Source organism: Vulpes vulpes, chromosome 9 (assembly GCF_048418805.1).
Source record: "Vulpes vulpes isolate BD-2025 chromosome 9, VulVul3, whole genome shotgun sequence".
Taxonomy (NCBI): Eukaryota; Metazoa; Chordata; class Mammalia; order Carnivora; family Canidae; genus Vulpes; species Vulpes vulpes.
This window is the reverse complement of record NC_132788.1, coordinates 31785091-31800423: the sequence shown is the minus strand read 5'-3', so window position 1 is coordinate 31800423 and position 15333 is coordinate 31785091. Positions and strand designations below refer to the sequence as shown.

The following is a 15333-nucleotide window of genomic DNA, read 5'->3' as shown; positions in this document are numbered from 1 at the left end:
AGGAAATATAAAAAAACAGCACAGTTCATACGTCCACTAAAAAATAAATAAATTAGTTTCTCTTAAGTTCAAATTAAACTGGATGCCTTGTATTTTATCTGGCAACCTGACTCCCAAGTCTATTACCTCCAACCTACAACTTACTAATTTTCCTCAATTCAAGATCCAGGTATCCAACTACACAGTACCAAGTTCTACGTGGTTAACTGCCAAATAGCAAATGAACATAAAACTAAAATCACCTTTCTTATGAGAAGATATTCAAATATGTAAGAAGTGTTATGTCAGGGCTTGTGCAGGTCTCTGGAGCCCTCTCTCAACCCCCGATGGCCTGGCATCAACAATCTGTGGTTGGATTAGTGGGGTGCTTCTAGGGAGCTGAGGTTTAACCAACACGGGGGAGGAGTTTCAAGAAGTTGAGAAACATCACCCTGCTGGTGAGGGCAGGCTGAGCATCCAACTCCCTTTCTCAAAACAAAAATCACCTTCCTTCCCTCACCACAGCTTCATTGCCATCGTCCTGACCTGAAAATCTCCAGGCCCATCCCATCTCCGTAGCAACTAAATTTTACTTCCAAAAAAAACAGTCTGATATCGTCATTCTGCTGCTTTAACCCTTTCAATATAGTGGCTCCTACCATGTTCAAATAAAGTCAAAGCCAATCAAGAAGAGGTCTCTGCCTGGGCCCCTGGGTGGCTCAGTTGTTATGCTTTGACTCCCGGTTTGGGCTCAGGTCCTGACCTCAGAGTCAGTGGGGACTCCCACTCTGTGGGGAGTCTGCTGAAGTTTCTCTCTCCATCTGCCCCTTCTAGCACTTGTGCACATTCTCGCGTACGCTCACCTGTGGCTCTCTTTCTCTCTCTTGCTTGTTGACATACTTGAAAATGAACAGAATGGGTCCAAAGACACACTTGAGGTTTGCGTGTGATAGAGGCTGGGAGTGGGGGCAGCTAGTAAGAAACAGAGAATGGACTAGAGGGGCACAGTAAACTTTACTTTAAAAGAACATTTTATAGCAATTACAGAAAGATCCTTGTAATAGTACACATGCTACTGTGCCACTTAAATGCTAGCAACATCAATTTGTTTATTCACTGTTTTTCTAAAACCAGGTTATTAGTAACTTTGCTTCACCACTTACTAGTCACATTTACTTTGAAAAACCACCAAGCTTAAAACTCATGAGCTAGCGTAACTAAGACTTTAAAAAAAAAAAAATTGGTGGATTTTTTTTTTTTTTCAGTAGAAATAACAACCACCTGTCACTACTTTTTGGTCTTTCACGTGCTATAATTTAATACTAAATGCCTGCCTGTATTTGCCTAACCTATGTAACTATCAAAGAAAGGAGTTCTTCACTATTGTATTTGAAACTCAAAACCACCCTGTTAACAAACATTATAATTTCCATTTTATGGGAAGGAAACAGACAGTGGTCACATTACAAATAAATAGAGACACACGTGCATGCACTGTTTTGGGCATGTCTGTTTAATGATTAAGGGGGTGCTGATGAACACAACGATACACAAAGATACCGGGGCAATTCCATAAAAACTAAATCAAGCACTCTAGTCTTTACATGTATTGTTAGGAACATGCCAAATCTCAACTTTTTCATTTCTTGAGAGTTGCTACTGCTTGAGGCAGGCAAATTTCAGCAAATTTGACGGGAAAAAAAAAAAATGGACTAAGATTTCTTCTATCCTGTGAAGCAAAAGCACATCGGAAGCGGCTGATTTTCAAATACTATATATACATCAGTAACATCCTTCTCTCATGACAGACAACCATAACCTATTCACCTGAGTTTGGTTTTGGTGCAGATAGAGCTAAGGCACCACAGGTATCAATTTCCTACAGACTCAAGTAAGAAAGACTCACAATTTTTTTTTCAGCTTGAGTTAAATGAAAAAAAAAAATGCAATTCATATTTCCAGAAGCAAACTAAGCTTCTTGATCTCATTTTACTATTTTAAGAGTTCTGATCACTCCCAGCATTGCTGTGTGGCAAGATCTCATTTCTGGTGGCCGACCATTTCCATGGCATGTTGCTTTACCAAGAACCAGCTCCAGACTTTTTCTTCGTTTTGAGCTTGCATGTATTTATACACAAAATATCATTTCAATGGCATTGTGCGCAAAAAAAAAAAAAAAAAAAAGGAACTTGTCAAATTTCAGTTGACCTTGTCAAAGGTAATTTTGTTTTCTTTTTTCTTTCTTTCTTTATTATTTTTTATTGGAGTTCAATTTGCCACCATATAGTATAACACCCAATGCTCATCCCATCAGGTGTCCCTCTCAGTGCCCATCACCCAGTCACCCCCACCCCCCACCCACCTCCCTTTCCACCACCCCTTGTTCGTTTCCCAGAGTTAGGAGTCTCTCGTGGTCTGTATCCCTTTCTGATATTTCCCACTTGTTTTTTCTCCTTTCCCCTTTATTCCTTTTCACTATTTTTTATATTCCCCAAATGAATGAGACCACATAATGGTTGTCCTTCTCCGACCGACTTATTTCACTCAGCATAATACCCTCCAATTTCATCCACATAGAAGCAAATGGTGGGTACTTGTTGTTTCTAATGGCTGAGTAATATTCCATTGTATACAAAGACCACATCTTCTTTATCCATTCATCTTTCGATGGACACCGAGGCTCCTTCCACAGTTTGGCTATTGTGGACATTGCTGCTATAAACATCGGGGTGCAGGGGTCCTGGCATTTCACTGCATCAGTATCTTTGGGGTAAATCCCCAGCAGTGCAATTGCTGGGTCGTATGTAGGGCAGATCTATTTTTAACTCTTTGAGAAACCTCCACACAGTATTCCAGAGTGGCTGCACCAATTGACATTCCCACCAACAGTGTAAGAGGGTTCCCCTTTCTCCACATCCTCTTCAGCATTTGTTGTTTCCTGAACGGGCCAATAACCAGGGAGTAAATTGAAGCAGTCATCAAAATCCTCCCAAAACACAAAAATCCAGGGCCAGATGGCTTCCCAGGGGAATTCTATCAAATGTTTAAAGAACAAACCACACCTATTCTACTAAAGCTGTTTGGAAAGATAGAAAGAGATGGAGTACTTCCAAACTCGCTCTATAAGGCCTGCATCACCTTAATTCCAAAACCAGACAAAGACCCCACCAAAAAGGAGAATTATAGACCAATATCCCTGATGAACACAGATGCAAAAATTCTCAACAAGATATTAGCCACTAGGATCCAACAATACATTAAGAAGATGATTCACCATGACCAAGTGGGATTCATCCCCTGATGTAAGGCTGGTTCAACACTCGTAAAGCAATCAATGTGACTGATCATATCAGCAAGAGAAAAACCAAGAACCATATGATCCTCTCAATAGATGCAGAGAAAGCATTCGACAAAATACAGCATCCATTCCTGATCAAAACTCTTCAGAGTGTAGGGATAGAGGGAACATTCCTCAACATCTTAAAAGCCATCTACGAGAAACCCACAGCAAATATCATTCTCAATGGGGAATCACTGGGAGCCTTTGCCCTAAGATCAGGAACAAGACAGGGATGTCCACTCTCACCACTGCTATTCAACATAGTACTAGAAGTCCTAGCCTCAGCAATCAGGCAACAAAAAGAAATGTGTGCCATTCACATTGGCAAAGAAGTCAAACTCTCCCTCTTCGCAGATGACAGGATACTCTACATAGAAAACCCAAAAGCCTCCACCCCAAGATTGCTAGATCTCATACAGCAATTCGGCAGTGTGGCAGGATACAAAATCAATGCCCAGAAGTCAGTGGCATTTCTATACACTAACAATGAGACTGAAGAAAGAGAAATTAAGGAGTCAATCCCATTGACAATTGCACCCAAAAGCATAAGATACCTAGGAATAAACCTAACCAAAGAGGGAAAGGATCTATTCCCTAAAAACTACAGAACACTTCTGAAAGAAATTGAGGAAGACACAAAGAGATGGAAAAATACTCCATGGTCATGGATTGGAAGAATTAATATAGTGAAAATATCAATGCTACCTAGGGCAATTTACACATTTAATGCAATCCCTATCAAAATACCATGGACTTTTTTCAGAGAGTTGAAACAAATTATCTTAAGATTTGTGTGGAAAGGTAATTATTTTAAATTAATGTGGCTACGAACTGCTGCCATCCTTAACCTCAGGAAATATATTCCTTCTAATTTTTGCTGTGACCATTCATTTACTCAAGTTAAATTCCAGCTCATGAATGTTGTCCATAAGGAGCCTAAACCTTCCTGCTATTATTTCATATTCTTCTTCTAAACAAGGGCAGGCACACGTTGGCTTCATTAGTGCACACAGCCAGATCACCACCATGAAGGGAAATCATCTAGGTATTTTTGGTAGAATCTTTAACAACTTCCATGCCCGTCAGGGAAGTGGAACAAGGCTGTTTTGTTCTGCCTTGCAGAAGGCAACAATTTGATCTCTGGTTTATGAGACGGCACTCAAAATATTTTTTCGTATGTTTTCCCACCAAGAGAATCTGACATCAGCATGGTTTTACCTTTACCAGTGAATGCAGGCTTTTCTCACCAAACATATCCCAGAGAAAGGTCAGGTCTTCCTGGCTGTCCACATGTGGCCCCAGCTGGCCTGGCACAACAGCCAACAGCTCATACAGACCTAGAAAGTGAAAATAAAACTCAAAGCGTAATCGTAGAGTGATCTCATTAATTTCACTTAAGGTGTGTGTGAAGGATGGCTGGAACATGTCGGTTTTATTGGATCAGTATTCTGGGCCATCAAGCAGAACACTTCTCCGAGGAAGCCAAGGAACCTTTTTGATTTTTAAAGCCCAAGCAAATATGCATCAACAGGCTAGCCTAACCTTTCATTTGTCAACATTCTCCAGGCATCCAAGTGGACACAACCCGAGGCAGAAAACATGTACAAGTTTTCAGAGGAAGAAGAAAACTAAATTGTCACTACATTTGCCTCAGTGTTAGCCAAAGAGCAAAATGAGTCATGAATAAGAAAAACTTCCTTAGAAGAGCAGAAAATTGATAGAGTGGCCCATTAAAAAGGTTTTGCAGTTTCCAAAGAGTTCCTAATGATATATAGCTTCAAAACCATTCATGTTATCTACATCCAAATTGAAATTCCAAAAAGCTAAGGCCTATTAAGCCATACGTGGTGTTGCTTTCTTGTAGCTGCTCATTTTTCAAAAACAACCACAAGCTACACAGCACTGAGTTTACCTTTAACTCCAATCTGGGTGTACGTATAACCCTCTGAAAGAGTTAAGGAAAAGGATGCAGGTTCCTCGGGGCCCTCCTCACTAGAAGCTTCCTGGGGCTAGACAGTAGTGCCCTGTTCCACCAGTAGCCTATTGCAGAAACCCTCCAACTCCTATGGGGGCCGTCAGACTCCTGTCCAAGAACTGTTATGACAGTGCCTGCCCCGGGGCCACTTCAGGGAGGTGACCTAGAAGAAGTCAGTATCAACTCTCAGCACACATTTCACTTTCCAGTGGGATTATACGAGGTAAAAAGGAGAAACTTCCTCTTATTTCTGTCTGCTGTCTACAGGAGCACCGAAACCTCCTGGGATCTACAACACAGGAACGTGTTGTTATTCCTGCTCTGAAGAAGTGCTGCTGTTCATCACAGGGACAGCTTTACAAGATATGTAACTAGCAAAGAATCGTAAATTATGGCCTGCTGATTAGTACATCTATTATCTTCCTAAAGTATTATCATATTCTGATAATCAGGGATCATTCACCAAATGTATTCACTTTCCCTTGGAAAGCCAGATCTGTAACTTGAGACGTTAAACTCAAACATTCCTGGGACTGCATGTGGCCACAAAGAGCTATCCTACTTTAGGGGGAAAAAATGTCTCCCTATTACACTCTTAAATATTCTTGATGATTTACACTTATTCCCCTAAAAACCTGGCTTCATGCCTAAGCTAGCTCTTATGATTTCATAAAAATATATGTAAGGTGTCCCAACATAATTCGATGTATAATAATACAGGTCTCACTTTACACATACACAGATACACACACCTTTAAAAACATGACAATTGCCAAGATCAGATCAGGTTAAGGTCAGAGGTTCAAATTGAAAATGATATAAAAAGGAGGTAGAATTTCACTATTTTATTACTGATTTCAGGAGCAGTAAAAGGAATTCCTTGTTCCTTGGAAATATGATTAGTTTAATTAATGATACTAGTTCAATGAGGTATAGTTCTTGGGGGGGGGGGGGGGGACAGGTTAAATGAGGTAATATATCAGAACAGCCCGGCACATGGTAAATAGTCTGTTTCATATGTAACTCAGGGAGCTTCAGCTATTGTTGTTATTATTACTGTTATTCATCATGACTATTATTTTTTTTAAATTAATTTATTTCACAGAGAGGCAGGGGACAGGGGCAGAGGGAGATAGAATCTTAAGCAGACTCCACGTTCAGCATGGAGCTTGACACGAAGCTCCAAATCATGACCCTGATCATGGCCGGAGCTGAGACCAAGAGTCAGACACTCAACCCACTGCACCACCCAGGAATGCCCATCACTACTGCTATTGAAAAATCAAAACTCTGAGTCAAACAGACCTAGATTCAAACCAGGTCTATACTTCATTTATCTCCCATAACTTACCTCAGCCTTCTTTCTGTCGTATGTTCAAAAGAAACAGTAACCTACACATATAATAAACTGGACAGGAAAAAATTCACAAACGTATGCACATACACAAGTGTGTGCATATAATACAGGTAAAATCTGAAAAAGCCTAAGGGACTGCATCAGTGACGATGTACCCACTGTGGTTACCATAACTATGCGAGATGTCACCACTGGAGGAAGCAGGGTCAAGGGTACGTGGGATCTGTATTATGTCTTCCAACACATGAATCCACAGTTATCTCAAAGTACAGTTAAAGCAAGAGGAGAAGTGGTGGTAAATATGATTGTTATAAGAATGCGAGGGAACAAGGCACGTAGTCCTGTGGTTGGCACAAAAGAGGCATCTGATGACTTTTTTAAAGATTTTATTTATTCACGAGACAGAGAGAGAGAGAGAGAGGCAGAGACATAGGCAGAAGGAGAAGCAGGCTCCATGCAGGCAGCCCAATGTAGGACTCGATCCCGGGACTCCAGGATCACACCCTGGGCTGAAGGCTGACGCTTAAGCACTGAGCCACCCAGGCGTCCCTGATAAAAAGTTTTTAAAAATTGGGCAGCCTGGTGGCTCAGCAATTTAGCACTGCCTTTGGGCCAGGGCTTGATCCTGGAGACCCAGGATCAAGTCCCACTGTGGGCTCCCTGCATGGAGCCTGCTTCTCCCTCTGCCTGTGTCTCTGACTCTCTGACTCTCTCTCTGTGTGTGTGTGTGTGTGTGTGTGTGTGTCTCTTACGAATAAATAAAATCTTTAAAAAAAAAAAAAGTTTAAAAAAAAAAGTGATTACTTTAGACTTCCTCAAGTGGCAACTGCCCCTTACTAGAATTCTGTCTATACCTTTACTCAACTTCACTTCAAAAAGTCTGGTTCTCTAATAAAGAAACAAGAGGAGCAGAGGAATAAGCGTCCGCATAAAACACATAAAATGAAAGATCCCTATAATTTCTAATCTGTGGATAAAACCTGAAAGGAGTCTGGGGGACTAACCAAATAGCAAATCACTTCAACATTGATGACCTATGCCTTATTATCTAAATTAAAATAGAAAACACAGGGACACCTGGGTGATTGAGAAGCTGAGCATCTAACTTTGGCTCAGGACGTGATTCCGGCCCAGGATCCAGTCCCACGTTGGGCTTCCTATGGGGAGCCTGCTTCTCCCTCTGCCTGTCTCTGCCTCTGTGTCTCTCACAAATCAATAAGTAAAATCTTTTACAAATAAAATAGAAAACACATATAAGAAAATCAACTTCTGAAGATGATCGATTTTTTTAATTATATGGCCCCGATATTTAAACTATGGCTTTTTAAAATCATAAACAAGGAAAAGGTTTAAAAAGCAACAGATAAGCCCTAGGAGATCATGAAAACCAGCCTTCACACGAGACCTATTTCGCGTCTGGCTTAGTGTCCTTTACAGTTTATCCAGGTGTGCTTTCAATTCATCCGAGTTTGAAAGTGAATGACAAGAAACAGCAAGGTAATTCCCTCCCCCAGACGGAAAATAAAATGATAGCTACAGGAAATTACTCCATCAATGCCAACTGCTTCTAAAACTTATTCTTTGGTTATGAAGGTAATCTGGAAAGGTCTAATATCCATAAATCATTACGATGCTTTATACTTCATTTTGAAAACAATCCTGTCTTTTTATGTATTTCATCAGGCCTCGTTCTGACACTAGCGTACTTGTCAATTTTTAGCACTGTCAGCAACAGACCTAGCTCATTTGTCTTTATTTCTCCAAAGCATTCCTCCTGCCTGTGACTTTCTCAGAACACTAGTAGCTGACAGTTTCTCTCTGCCCAGACAGTTCTAGCCTCAAACTTCTGCTACCGTAGCTACCCAGGTAGAACAGAGGGCATCCCCACACAAAATTTTTTGAGGAGAGTGAATGCAAATCAGCACAGTATCCGCATAAGGTCCTCGGTGACAGGACTTTTGGAAACATTTGCAGATTCTTCTGGTTTTCACCCCTAGGATCTCACACTTGTGTCTGCGCCAAGAAGAGCTCTGCTCAGGACCGGGCCCGAGGGAGCCAGGTGGAAGTGAGCTCCGAAAGGCACACTTACATCATCGGCCAAGACTGCTGTGCCGTGGAGGATGGGCACGGGGTTCTGCTTCTCATACTAGTGGAGCTTTTCATGAATCTAGAAGAAAAACAAGAGTATACAAGTTCACCTGCTAGTGAACGGTGAGATAGTTGAAGGGTTTTCAGCACTGCAAATAGAAACGGATCCACTAAACCTCAAAAAAAAATTAAACGTTTCTATAAATCTATAGATAATAAATAAGTGGGCTTATTTCTATGGTCCAGTCTGTCTTATTTTTTTTTTTAAGATTCTCATGTGAATGTTTATTTTTTTAATCAAAGTTTTTCTAATGGTGATCATTGACATGTACCATTGTAATACTTTTATATGTACACCATAATGATTTGCTGTATCTATAGATTGCAAAATGATTACCACAGTAAATTTAGTTACTATCACCATACATTGTTACATGTGATGTCAAATGGGGGTAAAAATCGTTATCAAATAGAGCCCACATAAAAGCCAAACCTTTTTCCCTTGAATAATTATGATAGTTTTCTAAAATCTGTAACTCCTAAAACATATTGCTTCAGTACTTGAAGTATCAGTTGTAGTTCATATCTCTGCTAAAAATACACATGATGATTAAAGCCAAGTGATAAGGTGGCAGCCACTTGGGTTGGTACACGATAACCACTAGAGGCAAGGGAGCTGGCGTGGTGTGTGCCCTCCTGAGCATGCTGTTCCTTTCACTTAGTCTTTTTTTCCCCCAGATTGTCAACCTTCCTCCCAAATTCAAACTTCTAAGAAACAGAAGGACTGCTCCTAGATGAAGATATTTCTCAGAACTATTGAGCTTAGATAACTTTCTGTCCTGTATAACAAGGAAAATTATACTATCAGGGAAAAATTGGGTCCTTTTTTCCCAACATTACCCAAGAAACAACAAAGGTGAGATTGTATTTTAGTGCACTAGAAGACACATGGAGTTCCTTAAAAAATCTGCTTTAACAAATGCAAAACTGTTGGCTTTTACATTTTATCTACTTCAGCTCTTACACAGGTGCCTTTAAAATGTTATACTTAAAAACTTACTTGAGCCTCTTCTTATTTACAGTTGAAGAAATTACCCCCCGCGCTATATATATAAAACAGTTGCACCACAGAATTTCCAGTTTTTAATAGGTATCAAGTAATACACTCGTAGGTATCAGGTCATCGACTCTTTATTTTTTTTTAAGATTTATTTATTTATTTTTATTTATGATAGACACTGAGAGAGAGAGAAAGAGGCAGAGACACAGGAGGAGGGATTAGCAGGCTCCATGCCAGGAGCCCGACGTGGGACTCGATCCCGGGACTCCAGGATCGCGCCCTGGGCCAAAGGCAGGCGCCAAATGGCTGAGCCACCCAGGGGTCCCCTCATCTACTCTTTAAATAATAACTTGCGGTGGTCCCACACATAGAAACAAAGGAGTTGGGACTTAAAACTCAGGCCACCTGGCTCAGTATCAGAGCTTGTCATCACTCCACACGCCTGCCTCTCAGACTAACACCTTGTCTGCCTTTTTCACGGACCTCAATCATGGCTGGATGAACAGGATAGAGAGAGGCTCGCGGATATGTGACAAATAATACTGGCTGTTTCCAGGGACTACAGGATTAGGGATGGCTTCTCTTCACCCCTCCCTGTCTTTTTTCTTTCCGACAATTCTTAATTTTTCCAGATTAAATTTGTATTGATACTATACCATAACTACAACTTAAACATTATATGCCCCAAATAAATACATTCTTTCTCCACTTCATATCTTTCTTTTGAGGGTCTTTTATAAACAAGGAGCCCCTCTTTCCACATCATCATCTTTCCCTCTTCACCCAAGTGAGTTGAGTGCGTACCCCTACCCTGTCCACCCTGGGACTTTGTATTGTATCAGGAATTTTTAAATGCTCTCCCAGAATTTCCAAATGCTGGTAACCCTATGATGATATGTGTTTTACTCCAGGACATAATTTTAAATATTAAGTTCGTATGAAAGTAAAAATTACTGCTAGTAATTAATGTTCAATCTCACAAAATATTTTCTACCATATATACCAATAGTGTTTTCCTGGTGTGACCAGGTAATATGGGAATTCTATTTACAGAATTTATTTATAAATTTCCAGATACTCCCCATCTCATCGTGGCTTTCCCAAAAGGGGCCTCACTTGGCTAGATATTTTGGTCACTTAATGTGCCGTGGAATCCATTGATGATATCTTACTGAGACTTTCCTCATTAGTTCTCTCAACTGAAGTTGGGTTTTTTTCTCCGGGTCCTGTCTTTATTGGGTCATAGTATCAGTGTTACACTCCTTCTGCTCTTTTTTACACTGTGGAAAGTTTCAATCTTTTTATATGCTCTCAAATCATCTCAACGCCACTAAAGTAATCTCTTCTTTAAGTGTTTTATGGCATTCCCATGGGAAACCAGGTGGATCGGATACATTACGGAGGGCAGCTTCATCCCCCAACTTTATTTCTTGTGGGTGGTGTCTGGAAATTTCTCCATTTAGGTTTTCTATCTCTTCCTTTGTCAGTTACAGCAAACACCATGTCCTGCAAAATTATTCATTTTTTTCTGGCCTTAAAAAATTAAATGAATCTGACTCAGTTGGGGAATGGGGCAGATGGCAGAGGATTAGGGGTCCTCAAGCACCTGGCCCCACCAACTTACCTAGACCAGAGACCCCTTCTGGATCTCCTCAGAGGTGGCTCGTGACCCCTGTAGCCCCCGGCCATCCCCATGCGTCTCCCCATGTTCGCACATGCTGCTCTGCCAGCACTCACCGTCCGGGTCCTTCTCACAGTAGCACTGGTACTTGCACCCCACCTCCATGTTCTCCAGAAAGGCCGTCACCTGCTCCTTGTCCTCGCAATCCACCAGGCCTGGCACAGACCCTGCTGGCCTGGCAGAGCTCAGGCAGCCTCTCTGCAAGCCTGCTGCGTGGTCACGTGAGCCAGCGCAAGGCCCTGACCTGGGGCGGGGGCTGGGCGCCCTGGGCTGGGCTGGGCGGGCGTGACACACACCCCCCCTCCAGATCTCTGTGCTGGTCTCCCATTCAGAAAGGGGGTGCACAGCCCATCTACCTTTGAAGACCCTTGGCTGTTGCCGCACTTCTTGCTTCTCTGGCTCCTTCCCTCTAACTGGTGACAGCCTTTCTGCAGCACTTCTGTGCCAGCTTTATGCATCCCGAGCATTACAGGATCCGTGGTCTCTCATGTGGCCCATGGGCAGTTTCCACTGGCAACTTAGCACTTCTGAAAGAAAAAAAATCAATTAAGATTTTTGTGCACCTGGATTTGAATCTGCAACAGGATTATTATTTTCGCATAATTGTTTTCATAAGGCTGTGCCAGGGCTGCAACGGCTAAGCTTGTCAGAGCTTTGCTATTAACCTTCGCAGCATTTGCTTATCGCCATCATGTTTGGAAAATTTCTACTACACAACTATAATTATCTCAAGTCATATATTCAATTAACTAAGATAGGTAAAAGACTTAAAATTAGTTCATAGAAGCCTAGTCACTGAATATAGTAATACAGAGGTGCCTGGGTGGCTGAGTTGATGAAGCATCCAACTCTTGATCTTGGCTCAGGTCATGGACTCTGGGTCATGAGATTGAGCCCCATGTTGGGCTCTGGACTCAGTGTGGAGTCTGCTTGAGATTCTCTCTCCTTCTTCTGCCCCTCTCCTCTCTCTCTCTCTCTCTCTAAAACAAATGTTGGGAAAATAAAATACTAATACAAACGTAGAGGTTCCTATCTTCTGAATATTTAGGATCTAATTCCCAAACAATCCAAGGTTACAGGAATATGGTCATTATGATATTCACCAATAAACTGACAATGTTCATACCAGCCCTCATTTAACATTTCTTCCCACCTAACAAGTCTCGGTCGGGGCGCCCCGTGCGCGCAAGGCGGGCGGCCAGGTGGGCTGGGGCTCCCTCCCGTGCCTGCCGCCCCCGCCCCTGGCAGCGCAGGTTGCAATCATCACATCCTCATTATTTCTCTGCGATCCTCAGCGAGCGAGCCGAGAACAGCCGCCGCCGGGGGAGGCTCCGTTACAAAACCCTGCGCCGGGAGCTCCGCGTTAGCAGCCGCCCCGATAAAAGCCCGGGGCTCGCGCTCCCACTTGGAGAGCGGGCGGCGGCCACCCCTCCCCGCGCTGCGGCCCCGCGACCCCGCACCAGCGGCCCCGCCCCGGCCCGCCCCGGCCCGCCCCGCCTGCGCCCCTGTCCCCTCCGCCGTCCCCGCAGCTCCCCAAGCCCGCACGCCCGCCCCGGATGCCACCTGTAGCGCGAGCCCGCCGGGCGCCCGAGGCCGCGGGTACCCCAGGGCGCGGCCCGCGCCAGGGCGCCGCGAAGTTAGCGCGCGGCTCCGCACGTGCCTCGGCGCCCGGGGGCGGCGCCCCGCATCCGGAGGACCGACCCGGCACCAGCTGCGGCGGGCGGCGTGGCCGGAGGCTCCCGAGCCGTCCAGGGACCGTCCGTCCCGCCGCTGGCGCTGCCCCGAACCCGCGCCGCCGCCGCCTGCGCCCCTGTCCCCGCGCGGCTGCCCCGCGCGCCGGAGCCGGGCGCCGCCCCCTCCTCCGTCCCCGCAGCTCGCGCAGCCCGTCCCGCTTCCGCGCCGCACCCACGCCCCGGGAGCGCAGGGTCCGGGAGGCCCCGCCCGCGAGGCGCCCAGCCCAAGACCGTGCGCCCCGGCGGCTCGGGGTCCCTGCCCGCGCCCGCCCGCGGCCCCCGCGGCTCGCACCTCCCTCAGCGCAGACGTCCTCGGGCGCTCGGAGTTCACAGGCGCAGGGCGGCACGGCGCGCGGCCCGTCCGTCCGTCCGTCCGCCCGACCGTCAGTCCGCGGGGCCGCCGCCGCGCACTCCCACCGCGCTCCAGCCCGCCGCACGCTCGGAGCCCCCCGCCGGCGCCTGCGCACTGGGTACCGGGAGGCCCGCGCGCTGGGGGGCGGCCTGCGCGCGGAGGCATCTGGGAGGGGCCAGGCCCCCGCCGGCGCGCAGGCCCCGCCCCGGATGCCACCTGATGCGCGGGCCCGCCGGGCGCCCGAGGCGGCGGGTAGCCCGGGGCAGGAGCGGCTCCCGGATCACCTCCTCTTCCCTTCTGAATGCAGACTTGGCCTCAGACTGCCCAGCAAGGCTCTTAGAAGCCGTAACTGCATATACTCCAGACAATGTTTATTTGTCACTGTTGCTTGCAGTCATCAGTTGCAGGCAAAATTATGAGAGACTGAGAAAGCACAGATCTTATTACTTTTGTCTGCTACCTAAAAGAAGGAATAGAGAACTTGGCCCTCCATGGTAGCAAACCTAAAACCCACATATTAGCATTCATTACTTTATCTATATTAGTGGATAGAGTGACCTTCATTTTGGAAACATGAGATCCAAGTTCTCTGTGGACGAAACCTGATCTCTCTCAGAAAGATTAACCTCCAGCTCTTGAGTGTGCCTCTTGAGATGTTTCACATCCAAGCTTCGGATGTGACCTGTATTCAAGTCCATTCAAATTCATAAATATTTACTGCATGTCTGCTCTCTGGAAAATGTATTCCCTGGTAGGAATTGGTTATTAACAGATGGCAGAAAGCTAATAGATCCTCCATGGCAGCTGTATTCAGAGATGACATCTCATAGTATCACAAACTCTTAGAAAGCATTGCTTACGTGACCGTTCCAAAATTCCTAATAACAGGTAAATCTATTCTAAAATTTATTCTTGAAATCTCTTTGAGAAGAAAATATGTTACTCAGCAAATTTGCAGTATACGGGCAAATGTAACAGCAGTTTTAACCTAGGTGAGAGAATAATTTCCAGGGACTCCAGCAACATTTATTAAGTAGCGACAATAAAGGTCAACAACTTGACAACAAGTCTTATCTGTCCATTAAAGCCAGTCTTTTTTTTTTTTTTTTTTTAAGATTTTATTTATTTATTCATGAGAGACACAGAGGAGAGAGAGAGGCAGAGACACAGGCAGAGGGAGAAGCAGGCTCCATCCCAGTTCTCCAGGATCACGCCCTGGGCTGAAGGCGCCGCCAAACCATTGGGCCACCATGGCTGCCCCATTAAAGCCAGTCTAGCAGGATCTACATTATGGCAAAATAATAAGCAATTGACTCAAAATAATTTAGTAGCTTAAGAACATCAAAAATTTTGGATTTTTTTTAATTCATTGTTCAGATTTTCTCCTAATGCACCTTGCTTCTTCTGTCTGTGACTTTGGATTGGTCAAGTGTTATCTGTACAAAAGAAATTCTTAGACGTATATTGAGTCTTTCGGTTGCAAGATCACTAAGAACTTTCTGCAATAGGAAATCTTCAATTAAATGACCAAAAGGATTCAACAGCGCAAAATGAAATCCTGTTCTGCCATCTAGAGGACACATACTGACTGCCTAGGAAGTATCTTAAATCTTAATGGCCCCTGAAGTATAAAATATACAGATATTGTTTAAAAGAAGGTGGGGGGGGGACCGTGAAAGAGATTTTTTTTTTTTTTTTTGCTTTATGAAACTATCAGATTTCACCACACAGAAAAAAATAATTTATTTAAAAAAACACTCTTTTAAAA

At 44.2% G+C, this 15333-nt stretch overlaps 1 long non-coding RNA gene across 1 annotated transcript; it reads right to left on the bottom strand.

Annotated features, from left to right (window-relative positions):
- Positions 1 to 2404: 2404 nt before the first annotated feature.
- Positions 2405 to 13663, bottom strand: LOC140593855 (uncharacterized). Its single transcript, XR_011994194.1, has 5 exons — positions 13506 to 13663; positions 11537 to 12007; positions 8741 to 8818; positions 4538 to 4656; positions 2405 to 2917 (listed from the first exon to the last, which is right to left on the bottom strand). It is a non-coding gene; the product is annotated as an uncharacterized lncRNA (long non-coding RNA).
- Positions 13664 to 15333: the final 1670 nt, after the last annotated feature.